Below are 20,191 nucleotides of genomic sequence, written 5' to 3'. Positions count from 1 at the left end.
TAAATGAGAACTTATAAGAGGTTTACCAAAACTTCAGAAATTAATTAAAATATGTGGTGAGTGCCAGATAGGCAAACAAAGAAAGAACTCACACAAAAAGGTGAATTCAAATACCACATCAAGACCACTTGAACTTTTCCACATGGATCTGATAGGACCTACCAGAATAGAAAGTCGTGGTGGGAAAAAGTATATCCTGGTAATAGTTGATGACTTTACCAGATTCACTTGAGTAGTCTTCTTAAGGGATAAATCTGAAACCCTTGAGGAAGTAAGAAAAGTTTTCAAAAGGATTCAAACTGAAAAATCTTCTCAAATTAGTAAAATTCGTAGTGATCATGGATCTGAATTTGAAAATAGCAATTTTGAGAAGTTCTGTACCGACCAAGGAATATTACATGAATTGTCTGCTCTCAAAACTCCACAACAAAATGGAATTGTAGAAAGAAAGAATAGGGTGCTTCAAGAAATGGCTAATGTCATGTTGAATAGCATGAAGCTCTCTAAAAATCTTTGGGCTGAAGCAGTCAACACAGCTTGCTATATTATTAACCGAGTCTACACTAGCAAAGATAATAATAAAATGGCTTACGAATTGTGGTTCAATAAAAAGCCTACTATTAAATACTTTCGAGTTTTTGGCAGCAAGTGCTATATTTTACGTGATCGTGAAAATTTGGAAAAATTTGATACGAAGAGTGATGAAGGTATTTTTCTAGGATATTCCTTAAACAGTCAAGCTTATAGGGTTCTGAACAAAAGGACTGGTGTGATTTAAGAATCCATTAATGTTGTCATTGATGATCACTTAAACACGCCAATTTCTAATTCAGATAATGATGAAGTACTAATCATTGATAAACCTGAGACTTCATCGAATCAGACTGATTCTGAGTTGAGGACTGTTAAAGATCATCCAACCATACAAATTCTTGAAAACCCTCTCAGCGGTGTTCACACCCGTAGACAACTTGAGGATATATGTAATTATGTATGTTTTATATCCCAAATAGAACCATCTAACGTAAAAGAAGCTCTTGCTGATGAGAACTGGATTGTTGCAATGCAAGAAGAACTCAACCAATTCGTAAGAAATGATGTTTGGTATCTCGTACCAAGACCTAAAGATAAACACATCATTGGAACAAAATGGATTTTCAAAAATAAGTTTGATGAGTGTAGAAATATAATTAGAAACAAGGCTAAACTAGTGGTACAAGGTTATACTCAAATTGAAGGGATTGATTTCGATGAAACTTTTGCACCAGTAGTATGTCTTGAATCTATTAGACTATTTATATCCATTGCATGTTTTAGAAAGATAAAGATCTATCAGATGGATGTGAAAAGTGCTTTTCTAAATGGCGATTTACATGAAGAAGTCTATGTTGAACAGCCAATGGGTTTTGAAGATTCCAAAAATACTGATTATGTGTATTGGCTTAAAAAGTCACTTTATGGATTAAAACAAGCACCTAGGGCATGGTATGAGAAACTAACGAAATTTCTTTTAAGTCATAATTTTCAAATCGAATCTGTTGATAAAAATCTATTTGTTAAAAAACATAATGATCATATCTTAATGGTGCAGATTTATGTTGATGATATCATTTATGGATCAACTTGTACTGACTTGACTACTGAGTTTGCAGATTTGATGAAATCACAGTTCGAAATGAGCATGGTTGGGGAATTGACTTATTTCCTTGGATTGCAAGTAAAGCAACAACCTGAAGGAATATTCATTTCTCAATCTAAGTATGCTTTAAATCTAATCAAGAGTTTGGATTTGAGAATGGCAAGAATTTCAATACTCCTATGAGTACTACCCTGAAACTCTCAAAAGACTCTAATGGTAAAAATGTTGACTTAAAACTTTATCGGAGTATGATTGGTAGTTTGTTATATTTAAGTACGAAGACCCGATATTTCTCTAAGTGTTGGTATTTGCGCAAGATATCAATCGGATCCAAATGATTGCTGTCCAGCGAATTATTAGATATGTCGCAATTTTGTAAATCTCGATCTCTGGTATCCTCATGAGACCGGTGTCCAATTAGCTGGCTGACTAGGCTGGTAATCTAGATGATAGAAAATCAACCAGTGGTGGTTGTTTTTACATTGGAAATTGTCTAGTTTCCTGGTTTAGTAAGAAACAAAATTCTATATCACTTTTAACAGCTGAAGCTGAGTATATCGCAGCTGGTAATGCATGTACACAGCTTATTTGGATGCAACGAATGCTAAGTGATTATGGAATTAAACAAGATTCTATGTTATTACATTGTGATAATTCCAGTGCGATAAATATTTTAAAAAATCCTATTCAACATTCTCGTACTAAACACATTGACATTAGATTTCATTATATAAGGGAATTAGTAGAAGAAAAAGTTATATCTCTAGAATATATTCCTACCGAAGATCAACGAGCTGACATTTTCACAAAACTTCTCGATAAAAGCAGGTTCAAAAAGATAAAATTTGATCTTGGCATGTGCATTTTAAAATGATTATTTATGCCTACTTGTATTATAGTGTATATATTTGCTAGATTGAATTCCAATTTTTATATAATTTGCAAGAAATATGAATTTTTGGGCATTTTTCGACTAGTCGTGAGTATACTCGACCAGTCGTAGATATCCACGACCAGTCGTAGAACTCGTGAATCACTTAAAATTGGGGATTTTTGCTTTCTTTCTCATTTCGGTTTTCTTCTCTAAGGAGCCGTGCTTCGACTTGTCGAACCCATCTTTCATGTTCTTCAAGGTTAGTGTTCCAAATCACTTTTTTCTTGCAGATTTGTGTCTAGATTGTTTTCTTTTCAAGCTTTAAGCTTTGTATTTTGGATTTCATTGAGATTTGGGGTTTGGATTTTGAAAAATCTGTTTTGTGTAAACCCACTTCTCAATCCTTTGCAACTTCTTAATTCTTTGATATCCTTGTTGCAAATGGCTTCTAGAGGTAGAAAAACTACTTCCCGTGGTCTTTCTTCTTCCTCCAGATCGATCGTTATCTCTAAGCGTCATCTTCTTGTTCCCAATGATGATCTATCATATGTTAGGGATATTAGATTACGTAATGTTATTTTTAAACATCCTGTTGATGTTAATCATATTGCACCTTTTGACATCTTTCTTATGCTTGAAGCTGTAGGTTGGGTTAACTATTACATTGGGGTGGGCCTGCATACCGGTCCATTGCCCAATCCATGTTTACATGTATTAGTGCTTTCTCACAGGATAATTTAACTTTTAAAATATCTACTAGAGAAGGGCCTTTTGATGTTGATCGTCATTTAATTTCAGCCCTTATGGACATTCCTGTGAATGATGAGGGTATTCCTATCCATAACTTAACTGATAAACCCTTAATGTCTGAAAAACGCATGCTCACTAGAGATTTGTGCAACATGGATGTTTAATGGACTCAAAAAGGGAATGCGCTTCCCGTAAGGTATTTGTTACCCAAGTACAGAATTCTCCACAAAATCTTTGTGTCCAATCTGTATCCTCGTTCGGGTAATAAATCTGACTTGACTTCATTTATGGTTCGTGTTATCCATGCTATTTCCAATGGTACTCAGATTTGTTTACCATCCTTAATCTGTCATTTCATTCTTCAGTTTAGACTCCATCCTGGTCATAGTGACATTCCTTTTACCTATTTAATGACTGTATTGGCTACACATATGTTAGTCGATATGCCGGTTGATGAGGCACCTATCCATCATCTGATTTTCAACAATACTAATATCAATAAGATGAAGCTGGATCTACTTCCTAAACAAGGTGGTGGTGGTGGTGGTGGTCATGAAGAAGCTGGTGATGACATTAATATGGATGACATTTTTGAGGAACTGGATTCTGACTCAACAAATGATCCAGAGTTTGTACCATCTGATGTTGATGCTCATCTTAGTGCATTAGAGGATAATGTTGAGAATATAAATGTAAAGATGGAAAACATGTCTGTTGCTCATGATTTACAATTCAAGTACATGTGCAAATATCTTAAGCGATTGAATAAAGGCATGCACTAACTTGATCCCTCTATTCTTGCTCCATCATCTGGTTTTGGTTCTGACTAGTTTATATGAGACTTCTGGTCTGTAATAACTTTATAACTTAGTACTTGGTTGACTGATTTTGAGTTGGATACTATCTATGTTTTATGCTGGATATTTATTCTATGTGAAGCTATGCTGAGTATCTCTATCACTGTTTTACTATACTCTCATAACTCCTCATGTTTACTCTCAGATATCCCTTTATTTAGTTCTCCTTTATTATTGTTTCCTTTGTCATATTGTGCCAAAAGGGGAAGAATGGTTTGTTCTTAACGATGTGATTGTGAGAGGAGTAGCATTGGTTATGTTACTCAGGGGGAGTATGTTTGAACTAGTTGAATGAACTAGTTGAATGAAACTGGTTAAATGTTGAATGTTGAATATTGAATATTGATTTGTAGGTAAGCCAGTTGATATGACCTGGTTCATAACTCTTTAACCAATTGTTTTACTTTATGTTTATCTTGGTTATGTGTTTTGTCACTAATTTAACAAAGGGGGAGATTGTAAGTGCTATAGTTTATATCCCTGTCTGTTGTCAAATTTGTGGTGCCAAAATCACTGTTATATATTACTTGCATAAGTGAAGCTCTCTTAAGGATCAACATTCATAAACAAGCTAAAGCTCCACAACAAGCAAAGCTCACAAGTACAAGGATCAATCTTGAATGCATGAACTGCTCACAAGACAAGACTCAAGCTGCAAGACTTCAAGAAGAGTACAAGGCAGTTTGTAAAGAACTCAAGACACTTTCAAGATTGAGCTACATCAAGATTTCAAGATTGAACTACATCAAGACTTCAAGGCTCATACTTCAAGGTCACTAATTCCTAATGTTTCAATGTCCTTACTTCATGGTTGAGGTTTGACTGACCTTAGGTTGACCTTAGAAGTAGGTCATTTTGGATACATAAATCGAATGTTTATTTTACATGAGTTTGGTCTATTCTTCGACTAGTCCTAGGCCTTCTTCGACTAGTCCTAGAGTTGCTTCGACCAGTCTAAGAAATTCCTCGATCAGTCGTGAGTTTGTTACAAATTTCGGATAAAATCTGTTAGGCTTCGACTAGTCCAGGAATCTGTTCGACCAGTCGAAGGAACAGTGTCGACTGCATCTTCGACCAGTCGAAAAACTTCGACTCAAAATCCAGCGATGTTTTTCAGGTTCTTCGACTAGTCGGAGGAGACTTTCGACCAGTCAAAGGTGACCTACGACCAGTCAAAGGAGACCTTCGACCAGTCGTAGAACGGTCAAAGCTTATCGCGCCTGATTTTTCAAATATCTGTTATTGCTTCGACTAGTTGAAGAGCTCCTTAGACCAGTCGAAGACGGGATCTGCTCACCTATAAATAGTGCACGAATCTCAGAAGAAATCATCAAATTAATTAATCCATTCAAGTCAATCTTCGTCAAACTTCTGAGAGATAATTTTGTGCTCCATCTAAGCTAAGTGTGCTTATTTAATATTCTCTTTCCTTAGCTTTATTTAATTGATTTTGTTTCTGCTATTCCAATCTAATTTGATAAGAGGAATTGTTATTCCCTTTCTTTGGAATCAAAATCAATTAAGGCAAGCCCTATTTGGTTTAATTTAAAATCTATTAGAATTAGAACCATTGTAATTGAGTACTGGACATTGAACTTGGACATTCAATCATCTACTCTGATTTGGTTCTACTGGGCTGCTACAACGAAGGAGATAATCAGGTATTTTACATTTAATTATAAATTCCTTTCTGTTTTGGTTTCTTTCAAGATTTGCTAGAAAAATCTTGTTGTATTGGTTATCTGAGGAGAGCCAGGAAAACTCAGAAGTGGGGTTTTTTAATTGTGTAAGCCCACAGACAAAGACATAATTGTAAAGGTTTTGGGTGAACCTAGGAAAACCTATTTTGTTAGTGAACGCTAATATCTCCTGTGTGAGGATATTAGGAGTGGAGTAGCATTCTGTGTGGCTGTTGTTTAACAGTTGGTGAACACACAGGTGAACCACTATAATCCCCTGTGCTGTGGTTGAATGATTTATACTTCTGATCTTTAATTATTCTTTTGTGGGATGTATGTATGGTGGTGAATGTTGTAATCATTTAATTCAAGCCTTGTGAGAATTTTGTAATAGTTTAGAATTTATTTTCTACTATTCCTTTATCAGCTTGATATTCAATTTCCTTTAAAAGTTGTTCCAGAAAGGTTGCCCTGCCATTTTTATGGTGTATGGCTGTCCCTAGAACAATACATTTGTGATTACAATTTATTTTAATTCAGTTTGTATTTATTTCTGTATTCCTCTTCGGTTTGAGATTTGATACAAAGATCTTTCTAGAAATGAGGTTGTCCTACCATAAACTCTGGTTTTTGGTGTAAGGTTGTCCTTCGAACAACATTTGTATCAACCTCTCAAGATCTGAATTTTGAGGTTATTTTACTTTCTTGCATTGTGATTTATTTTGGCTATCATATTCTTTTTAATTCCGCTGTTATAAGTTTTATTTAGCATTGTCCTATTCACCTCCCCCCTCTAGGACATATAGCTAGGACTTTTCAGGATCATTACACACAATACGATGTACTACACACATGAACAAAACAGTATAGCTGAGCAGATGAATCGAACTCTCTTGAAGAGGAATCGATGCATGTTAAGTAATGTTGTGTTGGACAAGGACCTATGGACAGAGGTCGTTAACACGGCTTGCTATTTGATGAATCGGTCTCCTTCTACAACAATTGAATGTTAAATTCCAGAGGAAGTATGGAGTGGTCGTAAGATGGACTACTCAGATTTGTGCATATTTGGCCGTGAGGATTACTGTCATGTACCGTGAGTTGAGAGAGATAAGCTAGACCATAGAGCCAAAAAGTACATCTTTATTGACTATGGTATTGGTGTGAAAGGTTACATGTTATTCGTCAAGGTCACACGCAAGGTTATTACTAGCCATGATGTCAAATTTGCTGAAAGCTCTATATTCCACAAGAATGATCAAGAGGAGGAAGAAGAAATAAAAAGGTTGATCATAGACATCCAGATTGACATAAATGATACTCAGGCAAAGACAGATGCGCAGACAAAGGATGACTCTAATACTGCATATGCCCTTATTACAGATGAGGAGGACCTGTCTACTATTCAGAAGACTCTTAATGGGCCTAATGCAGAAAAGTGGAAGGCAACTATGGATGATGAGATGGACTCGTTGCACAAAAATAATATATGAGAGCTGATGGAACCTCTAATAGGCTAAAAAGTGATCGGATGCAAGTGGTTATTCAAAAGGAAGTATGACAGATACAAAGCGAGGCCGATAGCGAAGGGGTATGCTCAGAGAGAAGGAATCAACTAGAATAGATGGATGTTAAGACTACATTCCTACACGAAGAGTTAAAAGAGCAGATCTACATAAAGTAACCAAAGAGTTATGAAGTTAAAGGGGCAGAGAAAAAACTTTGCAGGTTAATGAGGTCGTTGTACGACCTGAAACAGTCGCCTAGGCAGTGGTATAAAAAAATTGATTCTTTCATGATGAGTTAGAAATTTATTTAGAGTGAATAAAATCTCTATGTCTATTATAAGACACTGAGGGATCACAAATTCATCATCCTAGTATTATATATAGATGATATGTTGATCGTCAGTCATGATATGTCTGAAATCAACGTACTGAAGACTTAGTTATCAGGGTCATTCGAGATGAAAGATCTAGGGGCTGTAAAGAGGGTTCTCAGCATAGATATGCATAGAGACAGGAAGAGGAGCAAACTTTGGTTATCACAGGTAGAATACTTTGAAAAGGTGCTGATCAAGTAAGGGATGGACCAGACAAAGTCGATGAGCATTCCCCACGTGGCTCACTTCAATCTTTCTTCAGAGCAATATCCTAAATTAAATGAGGAAAAGCAAGTTATGTCTCATATGCCTTATTCGAATTCAGTTGGCAATTTAATGTATGTCATGGTCTGTACAAGACCAGACATTTCACAGGTAATCGGTGTTGTGAGCAAATACATGTCAAACCCTGACAAGTAACATTGGGAAGTGATGAAATGGCTACTTTGATACATTTGAGTTACAAAAGACTATATCTTAACTTTTGAGAAGACAGGGACAAAGTTGGTAAGCTATGTGGATTCAGACTACGCAGGCAGTGTGGATTCTAGAAAGTCAACTTTAGGATACTCGTTTGTTCTACTAGGTGGAGCAATTAGTTAGAAGTCGATGCTTCAGTTCGTAGTGACTCTTTCCACGACTGAAGCTGAGTATATAGCAGTGACAAAAGCATTTAAGGAAGGTGTTTGGTTGAGAGGCATGATAAATCAATTGGGGTTTTAATAGGAAGCCATGCCGGTTAATTGTGACAGCGAAAGCGCTATAAATTTGGCTAAAAATTCTATTTATCACTCTCATACTAAACACAATGATGTTCGTCACCACTTTATCTGACAGGTGCTTAAAGAATGAGGCATAAATCTGGAGAAGATTCACACTAGTATGAATCCGACAAACATGCTTACCAAGGTTGTTCCTACAGAGAAATTTAAGTTTTGTGCAACTTCTTTGGGCTTGACGATGGCGTAAAAGGAAGACGGAGTGTACACGAGAAACATTGACGAAACTATGATGCGAGGCAGAGATAAAAGAAGAGGATAAGAAGCTATATGTTTGAAGATTGAAAATAAGGTGGAGATTATTGTATTTAATGTCTTAAATCTAATCAGATTTTGCGTAGATTTTTTCGTAAAACTACGAAATTATGGGATTTATTTTCGATTTCATTTAGGATTCTTTCCAAGGCTATATATGTGAGTGTAAATAGGATTGAGATGCATTCCAAGGGTTTCTAGATAGTTTTATAGTTTCAAAGGGGTGTAGCAAGGGTGAGATTCGAGGTTGTTCGAATCGGGTAATCCTTCTCTCTTGTAATTTCTCCTTTCATAGTGAATTTTTGTTGCTTTGTGCCGTGGTTTTTTTCCAAAAGGGTTTTCCACATTAAATCGTTGTGTTCTCCTTCCTTTTTGCTTAGTGCTTTTGGATTGCTATCCTAGATTCATCTCTGTGCGATTCCACCATTTCCACAATACATGCGTCATGATTAAGAGCGATTGAACCTGTATGCTTAAGTTTGCTTAATTTACATAGAATTCATGGAGTGCTTGATAGTTGAATTGCATGCCTCATTATGGAATGCATTGAATTTAATATACTTTGATTTCGATGGGATTGTCGAGAAAGGGTTCCCTAAAGAATCATCTCCAAGATGACTTGCATTGCATGTTTTGGTGAGATTATCGAGAAGAGGTTCCCTTATACACATGGCAATAATAATTGTAATGGGATTATTGAAAGGAGGTTCCCTAAAAGATCATCTCCAGTATGACTTGAATTGCATGTATTGATGATTCAGGCATCATGACATGATACTTATTATGAGAATCTTGAATCATGGCATTGGATCTTGTTATATGATTTACATGTCTTTATTGTATCTATTTTGAATTCATGATATCCTTGTGTCTTTTTTTCTTTTTTTTTGTATTAAGTCGTATTTTACTTGCCTTCATCACATCCGTTTTAAACTTGTGGTAGATATGATCTCATTGGACTTTTAACTCACCCAAATTAAACATCTTAAGAGGAAAGAGGAGCAGATGATGGAAAACATCTAGATGGTCATTTCTATTAGAAATTTAAATTTGTATATTTTTGTATTTGGAAAGTTGTATCATAAAAAAGATTAGTAATGGATTAGTTATATTGTGGAATTCAGAAAGTTTAAATTTTAATTATGGTTTAGTTCGAAAGAATGATGATTTAAATATATATGAGATGAATTAATTCATGAAAATTTAGTTCATAGCTTATAAGTCAAGATCAAGGTTACCGTACTTGAGTTTTGAATTTTGAGGCATGATACGGGCCGGAACAGTATGGATGAAACAATATATATCTATATCTATATATATATATATATATATATCATGGTGGGTCCCCAGCACCTCCCATGTGTCGGTGACTCCAGTTCTCTGTTCTTATTTATTTATTTATTTATTTATTATTTTTTAAAAGATCTAGATAAATGGATAAACGTAGTGGATTTTTCACAAACACTGTCTAGTGGGCCCACCCTATCATAAGCTGAAAAAACTATGGGTCCACCCACTGGATGGACAGTTTGGATAAAACAAACATCATACTAAACTCCAACAGATTTTCAACACTGGACAGTCCACACTGTTTCGGTGGGGCCCACCTTACTTTAGGATCAAGCCGACATTTATGTTTTCCCTTCATCACGGTCTATGTGACCTAATTAATCAACAAGTCAGATGGTCAATAAACATTATGGTGAGACGCCGTTCAGACCTACCAGCCCCATAATGTGGCACATGTTGCGTGAACAACATGTTGTGCACGTTGTCTACATAACGCAGTCCACTTTTTGGTGGGTCCCACCCCATCAGAAAGAGGGAGGGAAGACGAGAGAGAGAGAGGGAGAGAGAGAGAGAGAGAGAGAGAGAGAGAGAGAGAGAGAGTGTGTGTGTGTGTGTGTGTGTGTGTGTGTTACTGGGGTTAAAACCCAACTTCTTGCTGACGTGTGGCTACAGCCACCATAGAACAGAAAACAGAAACTTGAAAGAGGAAGAGACCTGAACTATTGTATTTTGAATTGAGTAAGAAACGAATACAATGGTGCCTTTTAGAGGCTTTTCTCCTTATGTGAAATGACTAAGATATCGCTGTCTAGATGCTTCTTAGGGGCAGCTAAACATAGAAAAAATCCAGAAAAATATCTATTGTTATCTTAGCCCAGCTAATATTATAAACTTAGAAAAAAATCTAACAGCACAGCTAGCTCACACGGTTCTTACACGTTATGCACAGCTAACTCATAAGATCCTTACATGGTTTTGGATTTGCACAAATCCACCACTATGTCCAACACTCCCCTTCAAACCAAAACCGGCTTCATTCCAAGCATTGATCTAAATCTCCTGAACATGTCAGTCGGCCATGCTTTTGTGAAGAAGTCTGCCACTTGTTAAGTGGTGTGACAATATTCCAGCTTAATCAATTTCTGCTTTACTCGATCTCTAAGAAAGTGATATCTTGTGTCAATGTGCTTGCTCCTTCCATGATGAACTGGATGTTTGGCAAGTTCGATTGCCGACTTGTTGTCCACCTATATTGTTCACAGCCCAAGTATAGGGTTGTGATGTAGTAATAATCTTGGTAAGACTGAGGTTGAATCCATAGGGACAGAACCTTGTATGTAATATGAAAATAGCTTGAACTAGAACTAGGCAAAGATGTAATCTAAATCAGAGGCTTTTAAGAGAGTAATGGTGAAATATTAAACTAAACTTGTGAAATTCAAAGGTGGGAAACTAGGGTAACAAAGATCCACTTGTAGAGATCAGGGAGATCTTTATACTTGATTCAAGAACTCAACTGGATTTAGAGTCCCATCTTCATCCAGTTGGAAGATATATCATTAAAATCAAATCTAAACTTCCTTTGATATAGTTTTCAAGAGAAAATTGTTATAAGAATTAAAATTGATTCCATCACAAAACCATTCCCTGAGACAAAGCAAACAATAGAATTTAGCCAATCTACACCCAATCTAAGGGATGTATGAATGTTAGGAAGGATTCCATCATCCAACCATGCCCAGGAGATGATGGTGAACAACAGGGTTCCCAAATTCACAAACCCTCTAATGCTAAGAACATGCTCAAAGCTATCGCAGATCCATTGTAATTTAAGTCACAACAAACCATTAAAAACTGAAAGCATTCCTTAATCAAACTAGAATCAAAATCCATTCATAAACATGAATCAAAGTCGTAGAAATCACCCCATCACGCTACAAGCTTCACCTCTTAACCCTAGTTAAGAGGTTTAGCCTGTCCTAAACATGCTAAAAGCTCTTAAAAAAAAACTGAAGAGGGAAAGGATAGAAGAACCAGCCGTCTCCACATCTCTCTCTCTCTCTCTCTCTCTCTCTCTCTGTCTCTTCTTGTTCTTTCTTCCCACGTGCATGGCCTCCATGGCTGCCCAAGATGATTTCTCTCTCTCTCTCTCTCTCTCTCTCTCTCTCTCTCTCTCTTATAGGCAGGGAAGACGGTGAATGGGAGGCTGGAGGTTGGTGTGAATCTTCGCATGACAGGCGGTGAGAAGAGTTAGTGGGTGGAGTGCATATGCAACAAGAGAGTTGCGCAGGTCCTGCTTACGCAACCAGATTGGACGGTGATTGTTGTCCACTGGATTACTTCCGATCCAATCTGTCAGCATGGGACAGATGAAATCCCTTTCCCTATCATCTGAATGGTCTGAATCAAGCAACCAGTCAACGGTGGTGGGCCACAATGTTTCGGAACTCACAGATGTGCGCTCCCTGCATAAAGCAGGTTACGGTGAATGCTGTGGGGCCCATATGTCCTGATGTTTTGCGAGATCCACTCCTTCCATCAGCTTTGTGGCAGGATTTTGGTCGGAGATGGCTAGTTTTGGATTGCACTTAATGCGGCCCACCTGGTCAATCATGCAGCGATCGTCCCAGCGTTCAGCAAGCTAACGTCTAATATTTGGCGTTTCCCAGACCAAGATCACCCAGATCTTGGTCAACTCCTCCGTTCGTTTTGAATGGATGGATCAGATCATGCTAGTGGAGTGAGATGATGACCCACCTTGATCATCCACGGGTCCCTGTTAGGGCGTCCGCGGCAATAGGGAGAACTCCCTCTTTGGAAAGCACGGTCAAACTTGGTTTGACCGTGCTTATACTTCCAGTGCAATTCCGTTGCACATGGTGTTGTGCACATTCATCACGGGTGGGGCCCACAGAGATATGATTAGGAAGAATCTGTTTTGTCCATCTGTTTTTCCATCTGAATTGAGGGGTTGAGACCAAAACTGAAACATATTCAAATATCAGATGAGCCCCAAATTAATGATTTAGTGACTGATCTATCCATTGGGCCACTTCCACTAGGATCCAATGGCTGAAATTTGATGTGTACGGTTAATTTATGGTCCTCAGGCCATATATAAAGTTTTGAGCTGAACGGATGGTGGGAACCCTATGATCTTATATTCTGAATTATTTTCAGGCTCATTTAATGTGAGTGGCTTGATTTTCTCGGATCTCTGGCGTATAAATTCTTCGATCTCGGCCCTTTGAGGTCCATCCCTTACCTTAGTGATTTATGAGCATTAAATCCATGCTTTTAGTACCCTTTTTCAGTCCAGGCTCCTTAATACACCCTACATCACAAACACGATTAAAATAGTCCATTAAACGGTATCATGCTCATAAAATCAAGTAATAACTAGGGTCTAATATGCAATATTTGACCCTCAACACAACTCCCAACCAGCATTTTGCTCGTCCCGATCAAAGTATGCGAAAAATAAGTTAAGAATTATAGGATTTTTCCATTATAAGTAACGCCAAGGAGGGGAATCAAATCCTTACCTATAGGGAGCAAACCTATGGTGAAGACCAGTCGCCCAACCCTTTTTGAATGTCAACCTTAGGGAATTGAACCTTCACCTATAGGGAGTGTTCAGGATCAAATATTACATATTAGACCCTAGTTATTACCTGATTTTATGAGCATGATACAGTTTAACGTCTTATTTTAATCGTGTTTGTGTTGCAAGGTGGATTTAGGAGCTTGGACTGAAAAAGGGTACTAAAAGTATGGATTTGACGCTCATAAATCATCAAGGTAAGGGACGGAGTCCAATGGACCGAGATCGATGATTCTACATGGCCGAGAATCAAGAAAATCACGTGTGTCACACTAAAGAGGCCTGAAAGTCGTCCAGAATGCAAGATCACAGGGTTCCCACCATCCATTCAGCTCGAAACTTTAGATTTAGTCTAGAGACCATAAATTAACTGTACATGTCAAATTTCAGCCATTGGATCCTTGTGGAAGTGGGCCAACGGATAGATCAGCCCATGAATTTCTAATTTAGGGCCCACCTGACATCAAGATATGCTTCAATTATGGCCTCAACCCTATAAACGGGATGAGGAAACGAATGAACGGAGTCGATCTCTCGAGAAGTCACCTTAGGTGGACCCCACATCAAATGGAGCATGAACGCATAAAAGTGCACATGCACTATACCAAACCAAAGCAAATGGTCAAAGCTTGCTTGACCGTAAGAATTCAAGAGAAGGAAGGAATCTTCCTTCCTATCTCCTATTGCTGCGAACGCCCGAACTGAGCTTCACCGCACGATCTCTGTGGGCCACCATATGGATCTATCAGATCAATCCGAGCTGTCCGTTCGAATCAGACGATGATCCTGACCAAGATCTCGTTGATCTTGTCTAAAACATGCCAGATAGAGATTGCAAATGCACTGAACGGCAGAGTCTTTGCCGAAAGATCAATTAGGTGGGCCGCATCAATGAAAATTCAAAACCATCCATATCCGAATGGTTTTTTGAAGAGAGTGCAATGGATGGAGTGGATTTCCTGAAAAAAAACCCGATCATGGGCCCCAATGATCACGGAAATCTCTATTTCCGTATGTTTTATGCACTGACGTGTGTCCGGAGAGACCAGGACGATTTGGGTCGTTTTACGACCGTGGCCAGGATCTGACCAATGATCTTGGCCGTCCAAATCCCTTCCATGGGACCACCGACCAAGCTCAAGGAGCCCAAACAGATCAGATGGCCAAGACAAGTCACCCATCCGCGCAAACGGGATTGCGTAACGTCCGGTCTATCTGTGTAGCTGCGTAAATAGGTTACGCAAATAGATTTCCAAATCTAATGCTACGTAAAGAAAACTTCCGACTGAAGTTTTGCAAGGACTTGAGCCACCGCCCTTGCATTAAGAGGGGGAGAGAGAAAGAAAGAGTAGTTTTAAAGTTGCTTATTTGTTTTATTTACGATTTTTTTATTATGATTTTTTCGGGATCTGGTCCAATCATGTTGGGCTAAACCTCTTAGCTAGGGCTAAGAGGTGAAGCTTGTGGCATGATGGGAATGATCCTATGGCTCTGATTCATGTTAGACCGAACAAATTTTGATTCAGGTTTGATTATAAGAATGCTTTCAGTTTTTAATGGTTTGTTGTGACTGAAATTAAAATGGATCTACGATAGCTTTGAGCATGTTCTTAACATTATAGGGTTTGTGAATTTGGGAACCCTGTTGTTCACCATCGTCTCCTAGGCATGGTTGGATGACTGAACCCTTCCTAATGTTTATAAATTCCTTAGATAGGATGTGGATTGGTTAAAATTCTGTTGTTTGCTTTGTCTCATGGGCATGGTTTTGTGATGGAATCAATTTTAATTCTTATCCTTCTCATCTCTTGAAAACTAGATCAAAGGATGTTTAAATTTGGATTTTAGTGACATATCTTCCAACTGGATGAAGATGGGACTCAAAGTCCAGTTAAGTTCATGAATTAAGCATAGATCTCCCTGATCTCTACAAGTGGATCCTTGACACCCTAGTTTCCTACCTTTGAATTCTACAAGTTTTAGATTATTATTTCATCATTATTGCCTCATATTCACTTGATTTAGAATTCATCTTCTTCTAGTTCTAGTTCTGGTTGCTTTCAGATTACGTACAAGTTTCAGTCCTTGTGGATTCGACCTCAGTCTTATCGAGTTTATTACTGCATCACAACCCTATACTTGGGGTGTGAACAGGGAGAAAACCTATGGTGAAGACCATTTGCCCAACCCTTTCAATTCTTCTTTATAAGCATAATGGACAAATTCCCTAGGGTGGCTCCTTCCCTGTCTAGTGACCACCAAGTTAATCTTTCAATATCGAACTGAAACCTCAATGTGTAAGCGAGATGTGACATGTGAAATCATGATTCAATCAATGTTTACAACTTCTAACATGGATTGATAATTCGAACTCAATTGTGGAATCTATCAGATAACTAAATCCAAGAGATGTAAATCCCTAACACTTCATATCGTATACTTCTTAAATTACGACTATCCTTCAAAATCACTTCGAATTCACAAGAATTTCCAAAAAAATTTTAATTTTTTTTCACAATTTTCATAATTTTTGCTCAAAACCAAGAAAATACTGATTAGGTAACCTAATCTCCCACCCCCAACCTAAAATCTACATTGTCCTCGTTGCAAAAAGAAATAAGCATGTAATGCACATGGGACAATGAAAGTAATGGAGAAATGATGAAAAGATAGTACCTGATGAAGGAGTTAAGAGGCTTCTTCGAAAGAGATCCTAGCATGATGGTGGCTTGGCACAAGAGTTAAGCAAGCTATCCTAAAACAATGGGAAAGTAAACTAACCTAAAGGCATAAAACCAACTAACCTAAAACGACATCGAGCAAACTATCCTAGTCCTATGAAAGCATGGGAAAAACTACTCACTCATGCTGTAAGGTTCCTCTTCCGGCTAGTATCCTGATAAATTTCTCAGTAGATTCCCTAACAAGATCATCTAAAAGCGCTTTTTACAATAGGCTTGGATGCCATGGGGCATGAATGTCTAGAGAAACTTATGTGCCTCAGCATGATATTGTCGTCGAATCGCTTAAGGAATCCAAAGTATATATGATTCACCTGTGACAAAAAATGTTTCAAAGTTAGTATCCCATGGTGAATCAGAGACTACAGGTAGATAAAATTCAGAAAATTTTTTAGGAAGTGATGTAGTCTCAACACATTTCAAAGTTTTAGACTTCGGTTCCATTGTCAGCTCCTCCTTTAATGGTAAACATTCAAGATCTGAGGAAGGAGGGGCTTCAGAATAAGGGTTTTCTCAGTCTGTAACAACTACCAAGATATTGTCTTGTAAGGCATTCACTATGTCTTTTATCATGAAATTGTTTGAATCTGCAAAGTGTGTCAAGCAATCATCCAAAGAGTTGAAAAATTCAGTTGAGAGTGACTTATTTTCCACATTAAAGTTCTTGATGATCCGCCTAAGGAATCTATCGTCGTTAAAAGTGGATGGATGCATGCTCTCTTGCTCTTGCCTTGCGCAGACAGATTGAAAAATCAATAGGAGAAGCATCAATGTGAACACTCTGTTCATTGAAGCTACTCAGTAGAGGCATTGAATCGTCAAAAGTGTGTAGCTCAGATGGTGGCCTCAACTGGGTGGTTTTAAATTCCAGAGTCGTATCGAGCAACTCGTCCTTCTCCTGACTCATATCACCATTCAATTAAGAGGAGTGGTCCAAACATATTTCACAAGAGTTAGAAGGGTCGGTTGTAAGGGGCTTATCCTCCACATTTAAATCAGGCATGTTAGATTAGTGGAGTAGATCCTTATGACCGATCACTTCACATACTTCTTGATCACTGACCTGAACCATACTTGAAATTGATTCCAGGGGATTTGGGCTACACATTCATGATCGTCATCCTAATACACATCATCATCTAATTCCGTACAGTGCATAATTGGGATGGGATCCCATGCCTCACATTCGATTCCTAAATTAGGTTGAGGTTTGAATAAACTAACCTCTACCTTATCATTGAAATCATGTGTATCATGTGAGTGAAGTATGTCACTATCATTATATTTGAAAGACACCCACGTCTCTTGATCATTCCTTTAGATAGTCATCGAGATCGACTTATCGGGAAATTGAACCATATGCTCATTAATGGAATCCAACTCCTCATTCGTAATTTCAGTTTCTTCCACAAGCGAGTAATGATCACTTTCTTCACATTGTGCTTCTAGATTGGGCTGAGGCTGGTATAACCTAGCCACTTCCTCCTCAATAAGGTGTGACTAAATTCTTTAAATTGAGGATTTGAGCAATTTACATAATTGTATGATAATTTTATTGAACTGCTCTTGTGCATTCATGAGTTTCTAAAATGAATGCTCTTGGATTATTTCTGATTAGGTTTCAAAGGTAGAGAACCCAAGAGAATTATCACTATGATATCACTACCAAAAAATAGGGCAACGCTGGTCTCAAGGTCCGTCGGTAAAGGGTGCGTCGGCATTGCTCGCCAACGGCTAGAAACCGTCGGCGTTTTCGGCGGTTAAAAACCGTTGGCGTTTCCTGTGGCTAAAAACCGTCGACGTTGTCAACGACTAAAATCCATCAGCATTATCGGCGGCTAAAACCCATCGGCGTTCTCGACGGCTAAAAATCGTCGGTGATTCTCATTAATTAAAAAAAAAAAAGAATTTGGACTATATATTTGATTTTGATTTCTTCCTTTTCTATTGTGTAGACTTACCTTCTCAAATAAGTTGGTTCATTAAGGCTTTGGAGAAATTGGTATATCTAGTTATGGATGTGCATTAATCAACGCACTCATCCAAAACTAGATATACCCATTTCTCCAAAGCTCTGAACGAACCTATTTGAGAAGGTAAGTCTACACAATAGAAAAGGAAGAATTCAAAATCAAATATATCATCCAAATCAAAGTCTACACAATAGAAAAGCAGAGAAAAGACTGCACTTCCTTCCACCACCATAAACCAAATTGACTTTTCATTCAACTTGCTAAAATTGGCATATACATAAGAGAGATGAAGCTAGATAGTAAAAAAACACCAATTTAAAATGCTACTAGCAAAGCAGAATGGAAAATGTACCAATCACTTTCATAGAGAATGACAACATTTGCAGTGGCAAGGTTGATACCCAGACTAATGTATCAAGTAAATGCAATTTTGTTTGAGATGATGCATAACAGAAAAGACCAACAAGTTTCCTTCTCACCCAAAAAACAGACCATTCGTTTCAAAAAAAAAAAAAAAAAAAACTGAAATGGGCCTTTTCTCTATTTTGCCTACTCTTGAGAGGATTTGTGAGAAAATGAATAAGAACTAGTTAGGATTTTTTTTTTTTAATATATAAATTTAAGGTGAATACACACACTCGTAGTCTCTTTCCAACTACATTTATAAGTAGAATTTGGTGAGTCTTCTAATGCAAAAAAAACAATTCAGTGAGCAGGGGATGACAAACATAAGGGCAAAAAAAAGTGTCCTACAATCTGATTGTAGCTCAGATTAGGAAAACATGTTTTTAGAGATCCTTGTGCTAATAAAGTTCCCTGTTAAACAAGAAAAGACCATCCACAAGAAAATGTATAAATCGAAGAGACGTGTCTTTCGTGTGTTATCAAATGAAACTAATATAAAAAATAAATGATATTTACTAGAAGATTTTGAGATAAAAATTACATATTTTTTTTTCTGCTGCAGCAAGACAGGTTACATAAGAGTGTTGGTAGAGTGTATTGGTGCATGTCCCATTAGACAAATGATAGGAAAATATATTTCGGAGCTTTGGGGACCTCAAACTTCCTCAGCTTCTCAATCGGCCATTCTTTTCTTTTAGCCTGAGATAGGACCATAAAGGAAAGTTTGGTAGGGATTAGTACTCAATTAAAGGAAAGTTTAGTGGAGAAGATGATTCAAAAAAATGTGTTAAACAATAACACTTATCAAAGAAATGAAAATAAGAAATTGCATATGTAAGTAATAAAGAAGTTGCAAATGTAAGAATATCACAAAACTTGAACTGTAAGCTTCAAATGACAAGTTAACCAAAATGAAATGTGCTAAACAATTAGAAAGAAAAAAAAAACATCTTTATATGAGCCACATACAGGATTGTTGGGAGCACAGAAATGGACAAGCATCAACGCAGTAAAATTTAAAGAAGTGAAGTCCCTTGTTACATAGGAAAAACCAGAAATGAGCAGATCCAATCATAATAGCCATAGTTGAGCACAGGACTTCCCCTCAGCCAAGGTTTCCAGAAATAAAGGTAAAGAGACCACACACATAATAAGCTAAATCTCTACATTGATGGTCACACACACACACACACACACACATTTGTGGAGCTCTGCCATCCACAGGAAAGCACACAAGTCGATATGCACGTGTGCAATATCTGAGATTTTCATCAGTTTGGCCACTGTTTAGATGTTTTTGTCTAAATATCAGGCCATTTCACTCATATGGGCCACAGTGTGCAAAAGAAATTGATAGCTTGTTGTACAAGTGCACATGGTTGGGTGATCCAGATTGTTGATCTAATGGACCACACAGTAGATGAATGATGCCCCAAGAATCTTCTCAATCAGACAATCCTGAG

The 20,191-nt window shown here is 37.5% G+C and overlaps 1 long non-coding RNA gene across 1 annotated transcript; it reads right to left on the bottom strand.

The window, feature by feature from the left end:
• Nucleotides 1-18,941: 18,941 nt before the first annotated feature.
• LOC131240606 (uncharacterized) lies at nucleotides 18,942-19,907 on the bottom strand. Its single transcript, XR_009168830.1, has 2 exons — nucleotides 19,770-19,907; nucleotides 18,942-19,427 (listed from the first exon to the last, which is right to left on the bottom strand). It is a non-coding gene; the product is annotated as an uncharacterized LOC131240606 (long non-coding RNA).
• Between the last annotated feature and the right edge of the window lie 284 nt (nucleotides 19,908-20,191).

Source organism: Magnolia sinica, chromosome 1, assembly GCF_029962835.1.
Source record: "Magnolia sinica isolate HGM2019 chromosome 1, MsV1, whole genome shotgun sequence".
In the NCBI taxonomy this organism is placed as follows: domain Eukaryota; kingdom Viridiplantae; phylum Streptophyta; class Magnoliopsida; order Magnoliales; family Magnoliaceae; genus Magnolia; species Magnolia sinica.
The sequence above is the reverse complement of the archived record's forward strand: the minus strand, read 5'-3'. Positions and strand labels throughout refer to the sequence as shown.